At 58.7% G+C, this 5127-nt stretch overlaps 1 protein-coding gene across 1 annotated transcript in view; it reads right to left on the reverse strand.

The window, feature by feature from the left end:
- Positions 1-5127, reverse strand: part of LOC106632061 (homeobox protein EMX1-like) — a 21794-nt gene that overhangs the window by 16131 nt on the left and 536 nt on the right. The gene's annotated exons all lie outside the window — the stretch shown is intronic.

Consider the following 5127-nt stretch of genomic DNA (forward strand, 5'->3'; position numbering starts at 1 on the left):
GCTGCTGGGCTCCCATCCACCCCCACAGGCTCTCCTTGGTTTCTCCATGCAGCTGCATCTCCCTCCCCTCTCCAAAGCCTGCCCTGGCACGCTGGGACCTGCTGTGACAGGTCCTGGGCACACCCAGGGTGCCACATCCTGAGGGCCCTTGGAGGGGACACAGCTGAGGCCCTGGGGGCTGCAGGGAACAGGAGTGCTGGGCCTGCAAAGCAAACAGGATCTGGCAGCCAGGTCCTGGCAGATGTTGGACATCCAGCTCCTGTGGGATCATCTCAGGCCTGGCAGCACCTCCAGGGGATGGGGACATGTCCATGGCCCCGAGAAACCTTTCCAGGAGCTGGGACATCCCAGCACTTGGTGGCCTGGGCTGCCCCTGGGACAGGGACAGCTCTGGTGACCCCTGTGACACAGCACGGGGACAGCTCTGGTGTCACCTCACCCAGCAGTGCCACAGCACAGGGACAGCTCTGGTCACCTCTGTGACACAGGACAGGGACAGCTCTGGTCACCTCTGTGACACAGGACAGGGACAGCTCTGGTGTCACCTCACCCAGCAGTGCCACAGCACAGGGACAGCTCTTGTGACCCCTGTGACACAGCACAGGGACAGCTCTGGTCATCCCTGTGACACAGCACAGGGACAGCTCTGGTCACTTCTGTGACAGAGTACAGGGACAGCTCTGGTCATCCCTGTGACACAGCACGGGGACAGCTCTGGTGTCACCTCACCCAGCAGTGCCACAGCACAGGGACAGCTCTGGTCACTCCTGCCCAGCAGTGACACAGCACAGGGACAGCTCTGGTCACTTCTGTGACAGAGTACAGAGACAGCTCTGGTGTCACCTCACCCAGCAGTGACACAGCACAGGGACAGCTCAGGTCACCCAGCAGTGCCACAGCACAGGGATTTTGGGAAAGCCACCCAGACCTCATGAGAGCAAAGTGCGGTGTGTGGCACTGCCAGGGCCGTGTGGCATTGCCCTGGTTGTGTGTCACTGCCATGCCCTGTGTCACTGCTGTCCCTGTGTCACTGCTGTCCCTGTGACACTGTCATGTCCCTGTGTCACTGCCATCCCCTGTGTCACTGCCATCCCCTGTGTCACTGCCATGTCCTGTGTCACTGCCATGCCCTGTGTCACTGCCATGTCCTGTGTCACTGCTGTCCCTGTGTCACTGCCATGTCCCTGTGTCATTGCTGTCCCTGTGTCACTGCCATGTCCTGTGAGATTGGTGTCCCGTTCGTGTCCCCCCTGGTGCTTTGGGGTGAGATTGGTGTCCCATTCACATCCCCCCACAGCTCTCCCACCAGGGCTATCTGGGGTCACCCCAGAAATGCTCGTTCCAGCAGAAATGTCTTTCCTGGGGAATTTCCCCCAGGAAATGGCACATCCAGCCTGGGGGGCACCGCAGTGTGACCCCCCAGCCCCTGAGGACCATCCCCTGCCAGCCTGCGGGGCCAGGAAACCTCGGGGAGAGGAGCTGAGGGACCCCGGAGAGTCCCCAAAACCCCCGGGGGGCCTGGCAGTGCCACACCAGGGCGGATCAGCACAGCTGGCTGCCCTCCCCTCCCCAGAATGCCATCCGATGGCACCGGGACACTGCTCCCAATGTCACTTCTGACACCAGCCTTCCTGCAGGGCCAAACCACTCCTGGGAATTATCCTGCTGTCCCACTCTGCTGGGAGTTTTCCTGCTTTCCCACGTGGAGCATTTTCCCTGCTGGAAGCACTTGGGCACCTTCTCTGGAGATGCTTTTCCTGGAAAACGCACCCAGAAACGGCTCAGGCTGTCCCTCCCAGCTCTGGGAACACCTCAGAGCGGGGGTTAAAGCCAATCCTGGCGTGGAGCTGCCCCAAGCAGGGGCAAACGAATTTTTCCAGGGGGTCCTGCTGGATCCTGGTGGATTCCCGTGGTCTCCCCCACCCCCAAAGCTCCGAGGCCGCGGGTTCCTCTCCCTCCCTCCTCCCTCGGGGAGTGGTCGGAGGGGCCCCTGGCTGAGTCATTTATTTATTTTGCCGGTGCCATATGAAAGGCAGCCCCGGGTGTTTCCATACCAGGCGGATAGGTGCTTCCAACACTGACATTCTCCAGGAGAAAAATAGGCAGGAAAGCTCCTGGCGCAGCAGTTTTATTGTGTTAATAAGTTTGGCGTCTATAAGCACCATATGTAAATGACTGCTATAGTGCCTTGCTGCCATTTAACATTATGCTGGGGAGGTGAGCTGGAGCCAAGTCTGCAGCTTTTCCATTAATACACCACGAGCTGCCAATTCCCAAGGGGCTTTTTTCCCCCTCTTTTTATATATTTTTTTCTCTTTTTTTTTTTTTTTTGAAAATGGGAAAGAGCCCGGCGCCAAAATGCTGCCTCGGACCCTTCAGTTGGGTGGGAAATGGGTAAATATTGTGTTCATTCAGCCCTGGAGGCAGCTCCAGAGCTTGGAGCTGAGCTGGGAAATCCCTTTGCGGAGTGTCCCCATCCTGGGAGAGGGGCTGAGCGGTGGGCAGGGCGGGACTGGGTTTGGGGGTTTAACACACTGGGTTTGGGGTTTATCCCACTGGGTTTGGGGGTTTAACACACTGGGTTTGGGGTTTATCCCACTGGGTTTGGGGGTTTAACACACTGGGTTTGGGGTTTATCCCACTGGGTTTGGGTGTTTAATCCACTGGGTTTGGGGTCTATCCCACTGGGTTTGGGGTTTTATCCCACTGTGTTTGGGGTCTATCCCACTGTGTTTGGGGTTTATCCCACGGGGTTTGGGGTTTTATCCCACTGTGTTTGGGGTCTATCCCACTGGGTTTGGGGGTCTATCCTACTGTGGTTTTGGGTCTATCCCACTGTGTCTGGGGGTCTGTCCCACTGTGTTTGTGGGTCTATCCCTGCTCCCCCTTCCCTGACAATGAGGGAAAAAAAAATTAAAAAAAAAACCAAGGGGGAAAAATGGAAATGTGAAGCGCCGTGAGTTTGTTCCTCGTGCGAGGGATTTGCAGGGAGTTTGTGCTGAATCCATGGCTCGGTGCAGTCATATGGATGGCAGGCTCCCGGGTTTATCCCATTGGGTTTTTGGGTTTAATTCACTGGGTTTGGGGTTTAACCCACTGGGTTTGTGGGTCTATCCCACTGTGTTTGGGGTTTATCCCACTGTGTTTGGGGTTTATCCCACTGGGTTTGGGTGTTTAATCCACTGGGTTTGGGGTCTATCCCACTGGGTTTGGGGTTTTATCCCACTGTGTTTGGGGTCTATCCCACTGTGTTTGGGGTTTATCCCACGGGGTTTGGGGTTTTATCCCACTGTGTTTGGGGTCTATCCCACTGGGTTTGGGGGTCTATCCTACTGTGGTTTTGGGTCTATCCCACTGTGTCTGGGGGTCTGTCCCACTGTGTTTGTGGGTCTATCCCTGCTCCCCCTTCCCTAACAATGAGGGAAAAAAAAATTAAAAAAAAAACCAAGGGGGAAAAATGGAAATGTGAAGCGCCGTGAGTTTGTTCCTCGTGCGAGGGATTTGCAGGGAGTTTGTGCTGAATCCATGGCTCGGTGCAGTCATATGGATGGCAGGCTCCCAGCCATTATTAGTGTAAACAGATTTGTGAGCAGTATATTTAGCTGTTCCATATTGCTTTTAGGAAATGTGCACATTTCCATGGCACACGCTTGCAGAGGGCCATACCCTGCCACGGCTCTGCAGGTGGGCACGGAGCCTCCCGAGCGCCCCGAGCCCCCCGGGCTCCCCCAGACTCTGCCCCACGACCTGCTCAGAGGGCTTTGGGTGCCCTGCTGCCGGCTGCTGGCTGTCCCACCTGTGTGTCACCTGGAGGGGACACCCTGGCCAGGCCACGCTGCTCCCTGAGGTGGCAGAGCAGGGGTGCAGCTCCTGCAGGGGGGGGTGGCAGCAGCAGAGCCCCTGGGGGTGCCCAGGGTGGGTTTGGGGCTCCAGGGCCCCCAGCCATGCCCAGAGCTCTGCGGTGGGGTGAGCTGGGGCAGTGCTCAGGCACACCTGGGGGATCCTCAGGGGCGCTGCCAGCGTGGGGAGGCACCCAGGGAGTGCTCTGGGACACAGGTGACACAGGTGACACAGATGTCCAGGGAATGTGCCAGGATCCAGGGACAGAGACATCCAGGGGCCACAGGTGACACAGTCACCTAGGGAACAGGCTGGGATCCCCGTGACACAACCACCCAGGGAATGATCTGGGACACAGGTGACACAGCCACCCAAGGAATGCCCTGGGACACAGGTGACACAGCCATCCAGGGATTGTGCCAGGATCCAGAGGACAAAGACATGCAGGGAACACTCTGGGATCCCCTCACAAGCCATGGCAGGTGACACGTCCCCCAGGCCCCCACGTGCCCGGGTGACAGCAGCCACATCCCCACATCCCCCAATGCCAGAAGGGCTCCGGTCCCTCCTGCCCCTCCAAAGAGCGAGCCCAGATCCAGGGCAGGCCCCACGAGCCCTGCGGGATGGATCCTGTCCCCAAATCCTTCCACAATCCCCATTTCCCACAGGAGCCAGCGGGACCAGCCCCTCGCAGCCCCCAATCCCACCGTGGGCATAGCGGGAATGTGGCACGGCCCCGTGCCAGGCAGGGGGCACCGAGCGGCCCGAGGGGCTTTGCTGCTCTGCCTTTGCTGCTTTCCCCTTGCTGGCTTTTTTCCCTTTGCTGCTCTCCCCTTGCACTTTTCCTTTTCCTGCTCTCCCTTTGCTGCTTTCCCCTGGCAGTTTTCCCTTTCCTGCTCTCCCTTAGCTGCTCTCTCTTTCCTGTTCTCCCCTTGCAGTTTTCCCTTTCCTGATCTCCCTTTCCTACTCTCCCTTGCTACTTTCCCTCCGCTGCTCTCTTCTTGCAGTTTTCCCTTTCTTGTTCTCCCCCTGCAGTTTTCCCTTTCCTGCTCTCCCTTTGCCGCTCTCCCTCTCCAGCCCTTGTCCCGCAGTGGCAGCGGGAGAGGCTGGCCCGGCATCCCGGGAGAGCCTGGCACGGCTGGCATGGCAGAGCCTGGCACAGCAGCCCGGGAGAGCCTGGCCCAGCCTGGGAGAGCCTGGCCCAGCCCGGCAGAGCTTGGCACGGCAGGTCTGGGAGAGCCTGGCACGGCTGGCATGGCAGAGCCTGGCACGGCAGCCCAGGAGAGC

This window comes from Geospiza fortis, unplaced genomic scaffold (genome assembly GCF_000277835.1).
Source record: "Geospiza fortis unplaced genomic scaffold, GeoFor_1.0 scaffold148, whole genome shotgun sequence".
In the NCBI taxonomy this organism is placed as follows: domain Eukaryota; kingdom Metazoa; phylum Chordata; class Aves; order Passeriformes; family Thraupidae; genus Geospiza; species Geospiza fortis.